Source organism: Pelodiscus sinensis, unplaced genomic scaffold (genome assembly GCF_049634645.1).
Source record: "Pelodiscus sinensis isolate JC-2024 unplaced genomic scaffold, ASM4963464v1 ctg35, whole genome shotgun sequence".
NCBI lineage: Eukaryota > Metazoa > Chordata > Testudines > Trionychidae > Pelodiscus > Pelodiscus sinensis.
The window spans coordinates 7703391-7717654 of NW_027465908.1; the positions used below are offsets into that span (position 1 = coordinate 7703391).

At 53.5% G+C, this 14264-nt stretch overlaps 3 non-coding genes across 3 annotated transcripts; 2 read left to right on the forward strand and 1 right to left on the reverse strand.

Annotated features, from left to right (window-relative positions):
* Positions 1-6092: 6092 nt before the first annotated feature.
* On the forward strand, positions 6093-6167 carry TRNAI-AAU (transfer RNA isoleucine (anticodon AAU)). The gene has a single exon. It is a non-coding gene; the product is annotated as a tRNA-Ile (tRNA).
* A 3670-nt stretch (positions 6168-9837) lies between these two features.
* TRNAE-CUC (transfer RNA glutamic acid (anticodon CUC)) lies at positions 9838-9909 on the forward strand. Its single transcript has one exon. It is a non-coding gene; the product is annotated as a tRNA-Glu (tRNA).
* Positions 9910-11970: 2061 nt separating this feature from the next.
* Positions 11971-12042, reverse strand: TRNAG-UCC (transfer RNA glycine (anticodon UCC)). Its single transcript has one exon. It is a non-coding gene; the product is annotated as a tRNA-Gly (tRNA).
* Between the last annotated feature and the right edge of the window lie 2222 nt (positions 12043-14264).

Sequence of the window (14264 nt, forward strand, 5' to 3'; positions counted from 1 at the left end):
GTGACATTCTGTGCGCTTGTTCAGATGTGTGCCTACATGGCACCCATGAGTTATTGAGAGTTTTACACACACACACATGCAATTTAAATTATGGAAGAAATATACTAAACCAAAGGATAATTAGCAAGGTGCATGACCCTGCACACATGGACCCTGAAAATGTACCAGCTTGGCTTCCAGTCTCATTCCCACCCTGCCTTGCTCTACTGTTCCTGCATCCATGAGCTCCCCATCTCCTGCACCCCCATCCTGTGCACCCTTTGCCACCAACCCTGCATTGTGCCCCTAACTTCTGCAGTGTCCCCTTCATCCCAACCTCTGAACTTTTCTCCCAGTCTAATCTAGTCATAGGCTATGTCTAGACTGGCCAGTTTTTCCGGAAAATCAGCCGCTTTTCCAGAAAAACTTGCCAGCTATCTACACTGGCTGCTTGAATTTCTGCAAAAGCACTGACTTCCTACTGTAAGAAATCAGTGCTCTTTGCGGAAATACTATGCTGTTCTCGTTCGGGCAAAAGTCCCTTTTGCGCAAAAGGGCCAGTGTAGACAGCTGAGATTTGTTTTCCGCAAAAAAGTCCCAATCGCGAAAATGGCAATTGGGGCTTTTTTGCGGAAAAGCGCGTCTAGATTGACCACGGAAGCTTTTCCACAAAAAGTGCTTTTGCGGAAAATCATTCGTGCCAATCTAGACACTCTGTTCCGAAAATGCTTTTAACGGAAAACTTTTCCATTAAAAGCATTTCCGGAAAAGCATGCTGGTCTACACGTAGCCATAGTGTAGTAATTTGTAAAGGATAAAAAATGAATGCCCCATCCCTACTCCTTGATTCTAAAGCTCATTCTGCAGCTGCAAGTTAATGACATTCAGAAGATGAATTTAGGGATATCACCAGAAAACTATCCAGCTCTTTTTCTTCAGACCACATTACTTCACTGTATATAGGACATAATCTAATTATAGATTATATTTTGTATAGTATCTGCATGGTTTAGACACCTGTCAATCATAGAAAAGTCCCTTTAATATGTCATCAATTGCATATTGATTTAGCATCAATAGAAGATAATCAACAGCATTAAAGTTTTAGTTGCCTCTACACAGTGCACGTGTGTGAGAGTGAGAGAAATAACTTCCACGGGCACAAAAATAATCATTGGCACAATCAACACTATTGATGTGATTGATGCCTTCACAAATGACAAGAATATTGAGGGTCAGAGAGAATTGTTCTCCTTGACATGATTTAGGCTGTTAAATATGAACAGGGCGCAGAACATTTCTCTAGTCATTTGCCATTTATTTTATCCTTCAGATAACCTGCAGATCCACCTTTTGAGATCCCAAGGTGGCGATCTTTAATTAAGTGGAATTGGAACCAGACCTCTACCACATGGCCCCGGTCTCTAGAGCAGCCAGTCCCTCACCACTCTGGGTCCTTGGCTTTGGCCTTGGCTGCTGGAGTGAGCCCCCTCCCCACATGGCTCTGGGCCAGGGCTGCTGAAGCCCTCACTGCCTGTGATGCCGCTGCGGCTCAGACCCTGGCCAAGTCTGTCAAAGCATGTAGTACCCACAACACAGCTACGGCTGGAGCAGGCCCCCATTGTGGCTCTGGCCCTGCCACTGTCCAGGACTGCTAGAATAAGCACTGTCTGCCACACAGCCCACCCTGGAGCAGTTGAGTAGTTACTGCGTGGCTCTGCTTTGGAGGTGGGTGGGCCTCAGCCCGAGGGAACCCTGCCCTCAACCCTCCACACGGGAAACCTCATCCCTGAGGCGCTCATCCCCAGCCCCACCCCAGAGCCAGACCTCACACCTTTGTTCTCCAACTCTTTGCCCCAACCCTAAGTCCCTTCCCACAATCCAAATCCCCTGGGCCTCACTCCGGCCACATGAGCTAACTTTTTTGTACCAATACAGAGACTGTGTGTCACACATTCCCTCCCTGTGGGTACCCTGTCACGCAGTCGGGCTGAGCCCATGCTGTGTCCTGGAATCCCCGAAAAACAAATCCTAATATCCTGTTTCCAATTGTCCAGCAGAGGCCCTTTTATTAATGAAACCCAGCCCCTTAATTAACAGAAGCATCACCAACTTGGCTGAGGTCTATGAGTAGAGTCCTAGATTAACACAAGCCTCGCCTTCTCCAAGCTGGGGCTCCCCAGTGAGGGGTTTGGATCAACAGAAACACAGCCTTCCAGGCTAAGGTCCTGCAAGAAATGTCTTTACTTAGCAAGTGCACAGCCTTCTCGGCTCAAGTCCACAGGTAAGTGTCTCTAGTTCACCAGTGCACAGCCTTCTCAGCTCAAGACCAATGACAGGGAACTCTTAGCGTGGGCTAGCAAAGGGGACAGCCCCTGGGTTGGAGGTAGCGGGACCCAGGCCCTCTTCCTCCACTGGGTCCGAATTCAGAGCCCTAAGTGCAGGGAAACAGTCCACTGCCTGGGTTGGTGCGAACGAGCCAAAACTCACCAACCCCCACAGGCTCATTCAAGTATTCCTACTCTGGGCCACTTTCTTCTATGCAGCAGCTGCCCTACCTGGGCTGGGGCCACTGAAGAGCTCGGTGCCCGTGATGCCACCAGGAGCCCATTGGGGGCTTGTACCTCCAAGAGGCTCTGGAGGAGAGTTTCAGACAAGGACACCTGTGAGACTCTCCCCTGGGCATCCCCGCAAGGGGCCTCTACATTCCCCTCTGTGCCTCCCCCCCAACCTTTCCCCTGCTCTCCCTTCCCACTTTCCTCTCCCCCTGCCCCTGCCGGTAAAACAAACTTGACTGTTCCCTGCTGAAAGAACGAACTGTGGTTTTCAGGTGGGGAATGTAGACGTGGGGAGGGGCTGGGTAAAGAACCTGGGTTGGAGTGGGAGGCTGGTGGAGAGGTGAGGAAGGGAGAGGTGGGGCTCAAAGATGGGGCTGGAACTGGCGCCTGCCTCTGGTGGCCCCACTGCTTCATAGGTGGGGGCCTCAGCAGCCATGGAATGGCTCCAGGGGAAGAAGCCAGAGGAGCAGGGGCAGCTGCAGGCTCAGAGGGAACTGGAGCGGGAGTGAGTTTGGGTTGGGGAGGGCCAGCTGCCAGGCCACTGAAGCAGACAACCAAGCAGTTGGCAGCAGCACTATGTGCCGAGCACATGATCCAGGCCACCTGGAAATATTTAAACTTTGTGGCTTGGGTGCCTCCTCCCTGCAGGGTGCCTTGGGATAGCCACTGTGGCAGCAGGAATTTGGACATCAAGTCACCCCATTGGGAACAATGGAGGGAAGAGAAGAGTTTCCCTGCTATTGGAGAAAGCAGGCCAGGCCAAGGCCCTTTTAGCCACTGGGTCGGTGCAGGCTGGAGCATCCCCCCACCAGTTCCCTGGCCTACCTGCAAAGCTCTCAGCCTTCTCTTGTTTCTGCTTCCCTGTCCATAGCAGGCAGCTAAACAAGGGCAAGTCACCAAACCAAACAGCCCTGTGGCTAGTATGGGGCTTGAAACCACAACTTTGGTGTTATTAGCACCATGCTCTAACCAACTGCGCTCACCAGCCTACAGAAACCTACCTCGTAAGTGGCCCTTTCAGGGGGGCATCTCAGGCAGCTGCAGGGACGTCTCTGCAGCTGCTAAGGGCTCTTCCCTGGCAGGGCCACTAGTGACTCACTGTGATGTGGGCTGGCTAGTCCAGATGCTTTGAGGTTTGGTCAAGGTGGCTGGCGGCCGGCATGGCAAACTGAGACCCAGGGCAAAGAGGCAGCTGGAATCTCTTGCTGCCAGCACCTTGCCTCCCAGCTTCTTCCCTGTCAGCAGCAGCTGCAGCCCCTTTCGGCCACTGGGTCAGGACGGGAAGGGAGGCAGGAATGGGGCCAAGTAGCGAGTCAGTCTGAGGAAGGCAGGAAAAGCTCGTCTTGCTTTGCAGGGCTGCTGGCAACAGCTTCTCTCATGCGTGCTGCTGAGGAGAAAAATGCACTGAAAGGGACCATAAAGACCAATTTAGATGAGCACTTAGAGGTGGGCACCTGTTAGCGCCATGGGGGCAAGAGTTGGAGTCTTGCAGCTGCTGGAACCACACGAGAACATCAGGGGAAGCAGTAAGCTCCAGCCAGATGTAAGTTCCAGGGCCCCTCCGAACCAGAGACTGAGCTCCAGGTGTGTCAGACACCCATCAGGAGGCACAAAATTCTCTCTGGGGAGCCTGTGGAAAAGGAAGTCAAAGCACAGGAACTAGAAGGGCTTACACTTGTCAGAAAAGAGCGTAGCTGTTGCACAAGAAGCCCTGTCTTCTGACGCCGTACTGTTAATCTCCTTGCGCAAGAGTAGGTGGGCGGTATGGACGCTCTGAGGATTCTTGTACAAGAACAGCCATTCTTGAGCAAGAGCCCTCCAGTGTAAACCTAGCCTTTGTGTGTTAGGCAAATGTGAGAACCACTACGCCACAGAAACACCTATAAATCCATTTTCTGATGGACTTCAACTTGGACAAATATTCCACAAGATTCTCCAATACTCCAATAGGTTCCTGGCCTCACTCATCTCTCTTCCCCAGGCTGGCACCAAGTCTCTTGGTAACTGAGGGCAAAAAAAAGACTTGTCAGGCAGTGGCGAACACTTGGCTCCTGATACCCTGTAAAGGGGTGTGAAAAGGCTTTTTGGCACCTAGCCTGGCTAGCTTGTTTGGTAGAGCATGAGACTCTTAATCTCAGGGTCATAGGTTCAAGCCCCATGCTGGGTGAAGCCCTTCTTTAACTCACATTCTCAGTTTGCAAGCAATTCACTCTCAGCTTTCACCAGGGTTTTAGAAAGAAAAGGTCTAGTCCTGGGGTCCAGCTTTAGTAGAACCAAAGAGAGAACCAACTGCAATTTCCATCTTCTGAGGAGAAGGGAAGAGGATTTTCTTCTCCTCAGTTCTAGCCACATCAGCCCAGGGAGGAGAAAAAATAACCCTCCGCCCGCTGATTGTCCCCTGTCAGCTTCTGTAGCTTCACCTCCTTCCACAGCAGCTCCAGCTTTGAGCGACAAATCTCAAGCGGCTGGTGAGGAAATGAGGAGCTGGCAGCTCGGGTTAGTGGCTTCCCTGAGAACAAGAGGTGGAGTGTTCACAAGGTGCATCCCCTCCCCCACAGAGCAGGGTGTTAGAAAGAGCCAGGAACAGAACAGTCAGACAAGCTCCACGCCCCCCCCATGTGTGTTTCTGTGGTGTAGTGGTTATCATGGTTGTGTAACATGCAAAAGGTCTCTAGTTTAAAGTGAGGTAGAAACACAGAGTCTTCTCTTATTGCAACTCCCCGTGGTGGCCAGGTAAGTGAAGCTCTTGCTGCCAGGCCTGTGTCTGGGAGGATCCCAAATCCCATGTGACATGTGACAGAGGGGAGTGACATCAGCTGAGAATGCCCCTTGTTGCCAGCCTGGGGAAGCCAGATGGGTCAGGTTGGGAGCTTGTGGCTTGGCCTCCCCTGCCCTGGGAGGCTGGCATATGGGGCTGGCTCCTCCTGCTGCCTCCCTTGTGTGACTGGCCCAAGGAGGGAATGGGGCAGAGGAAGGAAACCAAGCTGAGGGGGGCAGGGCATGAGCTCAGCACCTCTGTGGGATTTAGGGGGGTGAGCAGAGCCCCTCTGTTCTGCCAAAGCCTGTGGGGTGGGGCCGACTGTGGGGAGGCAGAGTCCTTTGCTTGTCTCAGGGCATCTCAGGGAGGCTCCTTGCAGCCCAGGAGAAGAAGTCGGAAGGAAAACAAGTAAAGCAGGTCCCCGTGGGCATGAACTGGGGCACCAGTTTGGCCCAGTTGAGTGAGGGGTGGTTGGTTCAGGTCCCATTGCATCAAGGGCAGCGCTCAGGACTCTGAATCCTGCAAGCTGAGGCCCCATTCCTGCCTCCCTTCCCAGGCTGACCCAGTGGCCGAAAGGGGCTGCGGCTGACAGGGAAGAAGCTGGGAGGCAAGGTGCTGGCAGCAAGAGATTCCGGCTGCCTCTTTGCCCTGGGTCTCAGTGCACCATGCCGGCTGCCAGCCACCTTGACCAAACCTCAAAGCATCTGGACTAGCCAGCCCATATCACAGTGAGTCACTAGTGGCTCTGTCAGAGAAGAGCCATTGGCAGCTGCAGAAACATCCTTGAATCTATCTGAGGCCAGCTAGCTCAGTTGGTTTAGAGTGTGGTGCTAATAACGCCAAGGTCATGGGTTCAAGCCCCATGCTGGCCACTGGGGTGTTTGGTTTGGTGACTTCCCTTCCTTTAGCTGCCTGCTATGGACAGGGAAGCAGAAATAAGCAAAAATGGGAGCTTTGCAGGAAGCAGGGCAGAGATCTGGTAGGGGGAGGCTCCAGCCTGCACAGATCCAGTGGCTAAAAGGGCCTTGTCACCTGTCTTCCTTTCCTGAAAAGCAGGGGACCTGATGCCCAAATTCCTGCTGCTGCAGTGGCTACCTCAAGGCACCAGGTGGGAGGCAGGCTCTGAGCCCAAGCCACACAGGAAGACTCAATATGACCGGGAGGCCTGGAGCGTGTGAGCCCTGCACAGAGGCTGCTGCTGGGGGCCTGCTTCAGTGGCCCAGCAGCTCAAGTTCCCCTGAACCAGCTTCTCCCCCTGGAGCCACCCCCCAGCGCTGCTGAGGCCCCTGACATGAGGCAGTGGGACCACCAGAGGAAGGTGTCAGTCCTAGCCTTAGCCCTGAGCCCCACCTCCCCTTCCCCCCCAGCCTCCACCCTGCTCCCAGGTTCTTTCCCCAGCTCCTCCCCAGTTCTACATTCCCCACATTCCGCAGAGATTTTGTTCTTTCAACAGGGAAAAGTCCTGTTTGTGTTACCAGTAGGGGAAGGGGGAGAGGAAAGTGGGGAAGGGTTGTGTTGGGGACAGGTGGGGGGGGGATTGGGGTATGTTGGGGGGGAGGCACAGAGGGCAAAAAATGAAGAATCACGTTAGTTCAAACCAAGGGGCTTGAACTAGCAGCCCCAGACGCCCTTTCACTTTCAAAACAGCACATGGGTAAGAATATGCAAATGAAGCACATGCTATTTAAATCCCTGCTTCATTTGCAACTCTGGTGTCTCTACTTTCTCTACTTTGCATTCTTAGCTAGAAATAACAACGCAGTATAGACCAGTGGTCCCCAACCTTTTGGAGCAACCCAGCGCCCTGGGGCAGGGCCACACATGCACCCAGGGCAGGGCCACGCCCACACCCAGGGGCAGAGCTAAGTCTACACTGGGATGATTTTCCGGAAATGCTTTTAACAGAAAAGTTTTCCGTTAAAAGTATTCTCGGAAAAAGCGCATCTACATTGGCAGGATGCTTTTCAGGAAAAGCACATTTTGTGGAAAAGCGTCCGTGCCAATGTAGACGCGCTTTTCTGCAAAAAAGCCCCGATTGTCATTTTCACGATCGGGGCTTTTTTGCGGAAAAGAAATCTGTGCTGTCTACACTGGCCCTTTTCCGGAACAGTTTTCCGGAAAAGGACTTTTGCCCGAACGGGAGCAGCATAGTTTTTCCGGACTAGCACTGATGATTTTACATTAGATCGTCAGTGCTTTTCCGGAAATTCAAGAGGCCAGTGTAGACACAGCCCATGTGCCCAGGGCCAGTGCCACCCATGCACCACACCCCCAGGGCTGGCACCACCCCTGTGCCATGCACCCAGGGCCAGCACCACACCCATACACCATGTGCCCAAGGCCAGCTCAGCACTTGCTCTATGCACCTGGGGGCAGGGCCAGCCTCAGTCACTCGGCAGGCACACATAAATGGCTCAGCAGGCGCCATGGCACCCACAGGCACTACTAGTATAGATAGACCCACACAAGGACTCAGCCATAGGAGCAAAGATTTCCACCAAGGACGGGGATTGAGCCAGGGACTCTTAACTCTTCTCACTAATGCACTCCTCCCTAAACTACTTCAGCAGCTGCAGTGAGTACATTGATGGCACTGGCTCTCCATCAGGGATGCTTTACTCAACAGCAGCGCACAAGAGAGATGCTGTTGCTGGTGGCCCTGCAGGGCAAGATGAGCTTTGCCTGCCCCTCACAGCCTGACTCGCAACTTGGCCATTTCCTGCCCCCTTCCGGGGCTGACCCAGTGGCTGAAAGGGGCCACCCGATGGTGGGAAGAAGATGGGGGGTGAGACCCTGACGCCAAGAGGGCCCACCCGCCTTTTTCCTGCTTGGGCCTGGCTCTCAGCATGGGGCAGGTGGAGGCACCCTAAGGGATGAAGCAGCAGAAGGGAAAGGAGGAACAAAGTGTCAGCTGCCAGCCGACCCAGGTGAGTAACAAAGGCTGCATGTGCCCTGACTTCTCTACCCTTCCACATCCTCACCCCTGCTCTGAGCCCCTCCCCCACTCTCACACACTCCCCAAATCCCTGCCCTGAGCCTCCCACACTCCACATTTTAATTTCTTACAGGTACTGTCCTATCACAACCCCTCCCCCAACTTCCTGCCTTGAGCCTCCCCCCGCCCAAGGGGTGGTGCCCAATAGAACAGTCCCTGTAAGAAATGTGTCACTTTCACCCCTGGGAGCAGCTCAGCCAGGCAAAGGGGCTGCCTGGGGCAGGACATTAGCCCTGGAGGGCAGGGGTGGGTGTGGCAGTGACATCACAAGGGTCTTTTGCAGCCCCTCAGCTTATTGGCTAAAGGAAATGGGGAGGTGCTGACCTCACAGAGAGTCCATAACAATGTCCAGGTGGGACAGGCTGCAGGGCAGGGGTCATCAAAGAGACCACACTCTTCCGCCCCCCCCCTCTCTCTCCCATGGCTTTGCTGCAGGGAGTCTCCTTGCTGAGAGTTGCCCTTGTGGCCTTTTTGGAGCCTTCTCCTTTTCCAGGACTAACTGACCTAGAAGACAGACGTCCCCGTGGAGAAGGGAAGAGCCTCCAAGAAGGCCAAACTTAACACAGTAGGGGAGTTAGCTCAAGTGGTAGAGCGCTCGCTTTGCATGCAAGAGGCAGTGGGATCAATGCCCATATTCTCCAGTGTTCAGGGAGATTATCATCATCTTTTTACTGGCAGAGCCAGCCAGGGGCTATAGCCCCCCCCTACTTCCTAGTTGCTCTCCCCAAAAGCCAGCCACACTGAGGCAGAGAGTTGCTGGACACCAGCCCTCCTGGGCCAGGCAGTGCCAGGAACACTGGAGGCAGGGGGCAGGTGGGGCAGAATTAGCTCCATTGGAAAAGTGCTGCCTTTGTGCCCGAGAGGGAGCTTTCCCAACCTCCACTGGTATTTCCTGGGGCGCTGTGTAGGGGATTGGGCTTGGCATCTCCTCTGCTGGAAATGCCTCTTCTTTGGAACAGCAGCTCCCAGGAGCTCATGGAACTTCTTCTTCTCAGCTTGGGAAAGGGACAAGCAAGGGGTGACGGGACAGGGGTTTATGTGATGATGACAGGGGTGCAGAAATTATTTTTTCTCCTACTAAAGAACCAGGCTGACAGAATGAAACTGATAAGTAATCAAGTTAAAAATAGACCAAAAGGAAGCATTTTTGCACCCAGTGGAACTCCTTGCCAGAGGATGTTGCAAAAGTGAAATCTGCAAGAAGGCCCAAAACAAAACTGGATAATTTAATTCAGGGAAAGTCAATCAATGGCATTTAACCAGGATGGACAGGGCAGGTGTCCCTAGCTGGTGTATTCCAGAAGCTGGGAATGGGAGATGGGAAGAATCACTTAGTAACTCTGTCCTGAGGATTGAAATTGGCTGCTGTCCTGAGACAGGATCCTGGGCTAGTTGGACAACTGGCCTGGTCCAGTCTGGCTGCTTTGATGTTCTGTTTGGCTGTTCTTGTCCTTCTGGACAAGGGACAATGGTCCCCCCGGCCTGAAGTGGACAGAAAATGGCCTGGGAAAGGCTAGTGTAGGTGAGAAAGTGGTATGTTTCATGTGTCCCTGGTGGTCTAGTGGTTAGGATCCAGCACTCTCACTGCTGTGGCCTGGGTTCAATTCCCAGTCAGGGAATGTAGCCTCAGTCTTCACATGACAACTGCCTAGCCAGTTTTCTCACTATCACATGTTACAGCAGCTGTGACCCAAGAGGTTACTTCAGGATCCTTCCCACCTCTCCCTCACTGCTAAGACAACACCTGCTCTTTTCAGAAGGGGCAGAGCTGGGTGACTCAAACTGCCCTCCTCTCTGGTGCATGGGCAGCGCTACAGGAAGCTCTGTGGTGCACACAGCACTAGCCCATTAAGTCAGTAGTAACAAACTGCCAGTCTGCAGACCAGCAAGGGGCCAGGAACCCCTGCGTGCTGGGCAGAGGTGGAAAATAACTAAGTAGAAATACTTGATCACACTGCTCAAGACCCTTTTGGGGGGGTTTGTACTTTACTCAAGTAATTTATTTTTGTCGCACTTTGATTTTTATTCAAGTTATTTTATTTTTTTAGACAATATTGTACTTTTTACTCCACTCCCATTTCCAGAGGCGCTGGGTTACTCAGGACTCGCATCGTTCTGATTTGCTAAAGCCCAGCTGCATGTTCAAGCACCAGTCATCCAAAAAACAGCCAATCCACAAGCACAATGCCCCTGCCAAGGAAGAAGCCTTTTAATAGCTGCTCCAACACCTTGTCATTCAAACCCAGTATCCCTGCAGGCCCTGCCAGCCTGAGACCTGAGCAAGCAGGGCGGCTGCCCAGGGCTCCATGCTGAGGGGTGATATGAGCAGTCTCATGTGACCTTACCTGGGGCCAGGCAGCTAAACAGGAGGGAACCCAGCAGCCGGGGTCAGGGGGGACAGAGGCACTTACTTGTGCCGGGTGAATCCTCTGCTCTGGGGGGAGCAGCAGCAGGGTGGGTGGGTGCCGGGGGCAGGGGCTCCCCATTCCCCCTGGGACAGAGGCCCCTGTGGAAGCCCTGTGGGAGGGGGCAGGCTGTGCTGGAAGAGGCTGGGGGTGGGCGGCTGAGGGGGGTGGGGATTTAAGAGGCGTCTGTGTGGGCACTTGGGCAGCCAGCTCGTCAGTGAGCAGCAGAGCACACAGGCCTGTCGCCCCACAGCCGAGTCCCCCAGCTGCTCTCCCAGGGCTGTGGCCGACCAGCCTGCACTGCTGCCAGCCCGGGCTCAGCTCTGCCAGTGACCTGCCCAGTCCCCTCCCTGCCAGGGGCTGCAGACGTGTCTGCTGGGGTAGAGAGGAGGGACGTGTCTGCCCAGCCAATGTGAGGGGTGCGCCTTCGGGACAGAGAATTTCTGTCCTTTCTCTTTGTTTCTTGCTTGGGGAAAGGCCCTGCTGACAGGTGCTGTGGAGGTTAATGCAGCCCCAGCCCTGGAGCAGCTGCTGGGAGCTGCTGCAGCCTGCCAGAAATCAGGCAGGCAGTGCCTGATGGCATCTGCCCCTCAGTCCAGTCCTGATGCCAACAGTAACAGCCCTACTGCTGGTAACTCATAGAGGCTCTTGCTGCCCGAGGAAGAGGGCAAAATACAGACCTCGCTGTGAGCAGGATTTGAACCTGCGCAGTGAAACCATATTGGCTTTTTAGTTTAACGCCTTAACCACTCGGCCATCACAACTCCAAGCAAAGTGCAGTCAGGGAAACTGGTAAATAATCCCAGTGCGTAGGCCTAACGTCACCTGCCATAGAATTCACACAGCAAACCATTGCAACAGCTGTGCAGAGGAGTCCTGGCTGTTCTCGTCTTAGGCTGCCTTGGAGGTGAGCTCTGCTTCAAGGTCTTCTCTCCTCCTTCTTGGTCTTCCTTTCCCTTTTCCTTCCTCTTCAGTTCTCCCCTTTTCTTCTTCTTGCTGGTCTCCTTCTTGGACTCCAGTGTATAAAGAGAAATTCAAGTACCGCTTAGTCGTACTTTAACCAATTATTTTAGTATAATTTCATTATCCAGTCATAACTTACTGTAACAGAATTACCTAAAAGGCGTTGCTTCTTGGCCGTTTGGCTAAGATTGAGCACTTCCTGCCTCTCAGAGAGGAATAAAAGTGGCAAGAGGCAGCAGGACCCACTTGTGCCTGTTGTTTCAGGTTTAAAGTAGAAGCTCTGCAAAGAATGGTGCAGCTACCTCCCCACATTGCATTGGCTGGGAATTGAACCCAGGTCAACTGCTTGGAAGGCAGCTATGCTCACCACTATACCACCAATGCCTGTATTAAGCCTGCTTGTAAAAATTAGTGAGGGAAGTCCACCGCTGCCATGAAGCACACTTGAGGGAAGAGGGTGCCCCTGTGGTCTGGGGTAAAGCATAACCTCTTGCCCGATTGGCTAAAATCGGGGTGGGGGGGGGGTGATGTTGGGCAGTAACAGCCTTGTGGCTCTCTGTGGTGTGAGGGATTGGGTGGCATAGGAGTAGCAGAGGTTTCTGGGTGGGCGAGTACAGCTTCTCGGCTCATGGGCTAAGTTCAAGAGCAGCAAAGGGAGAGGCAGGGAAGTGGCTGCCGGACACTCTGCATGGCCTAGAGGTACAGACCAAGAGCTGTCCTCCTGTTTTTTGTCATAAAGATCGAGCGCTTCCTGCCTCTTGGAGAGCCATGTCACAGGCACAAGCCCCCAGAGATCCCTCTGGCCCTTCCATGGACACATCGCAGGACCAAGCAAGTGGCAGCAAGTGCTGGGCACTGTCATGGTCCAGGCCAGAGATAAAGCTGTGGTTCAAGGAGGAGTCTCTGCAGGCCTGGCAGTCCAGGCGGAGGAATGCAGATATTTAAGGCCAAATGGCTGATGGCCTTGCAAAGAAAGGCCACCTCCCACCTCCCCAGACCAAGTCAGAGCCATGGTCAAGGAATTGCAGGAGGGGTACATGAGGACCCGTGAGCACAGCTCCCACTCTGGGGAAGCACCATAGCACTGTGCATACTGTGAGGAACTGGACCAAGTCCTGAGGGTTGGGGAACCCTGTCTCCAGGGACAGTTGTGTCTGGGATGAAGACACCTGGGCAGCAGCAGCCGCAGCTTCAGGACGACAACCCTGCTGACCAGCAGCTCCAGGATAAGGAGGAGGATTCCAGGAATGTTGTGACCCTCCCCCTGGAACCGGTCCCCCAGATACAGGAGGCCTCCCAAATGTCTTCGGGCACCGGGGAGGGAACATCAGGTGAGTGCTGTGAGGCTGCAACACACACAGGGCAGGCGGGAGCACAGGGGATGATGTGTTATGATGATGCGTCATGCTGATCGTAGGTTGGGGGACACCACACATGCCTGACCCCATAGAGGGCCGTTCCCCCCCACCATGTGTGCAAGGCACCACCTGCTCCTGCAGAATGTGCTGCCAGCGGCTAATTTCCTAACATTGGATGCAAGCAAGCAAGTGTAATGGGGGTGTAGCTCAGTGGTAGAGTGTTTGACTACAGGCAAAGCAGGCTCTGGTTCAACTCCAAGTGCCCCCTGAATGGTTGATTGACTTCTTTGCAACTCCTGTGTCTCCAGTTGTATCACAGTCTGGATTTCTGCTGTGCAGAGATTCCTAAAATTACTACAAACCTGTAATGTGTTCCTGTGTCAATGCACATAAACCAGGCAAACCCATCTCAACTGAAACAAGTTCAAACCTGCTGTGTGTCTGGTTTCTGTTTCTGTTCCCATCAGTTCAGCAAGGGTGTGATCTGAAGGTCCTTGGTCTGGGTGGGGTGGGTTGGGCTGTGCTGTGCAGAAGAACAAGAATCACACCCAGTGGGGGAGGAATGGCCACAATCAATCTTCTGGAGTTTGATTTAGCAAGTCAAACTAAGACTCACTAAATCAAATTCAGAGGGTACCCCACCAGTTTCTAGGACTTCTGCTCTTTGCTCCCTTTGGGTTCCTGAAGTAGAGACACAGCCAGGCTCAACTGAAGGAGGCCAACTCTCGCTATGTAGGGTATGTTTACACTTGCACCCTCTTTCCAAAAAGGGATGCAAATGTAAAGAGTGAAAACTGTAAATGAAGCCACCAGGGACACACACAATGGGCCTGCAAAAAAATGAACCAGCTGAGCACTTTGCAGAGAACAGGCCATCGCCCTGCTGGGAGAGGCTCCATCATGCACAGACTCTGTGCAGGGCCAGACTGCTGGGAGGAGGCTCTGGCCATGGACTTTCCTCCCCTCTCTGTTACCTCCTGCACCTGGTGCTGAAAGGGACGTGGGCTGCAGGCTGGTCCTGCCCAGCTGCCTTCCCCAGTGGGAGCAGAAAATGCTCATGAAAGGGCTCACAGGTTGTCCCCAATGCATTCGCCCGGGGGCCTGAATTCTTGCTGCCCCTGGCTGCACCCAAATGCCCTTCTGGGGGGGCAGGCTCCCCAGCTCACACCCCTCCTGTCACACAAAGCTTGCAAACAGGGTTGATTTTCCTCCATCTCCCCTTGCTTGCTGCTGTGCTAAAAGAAATCC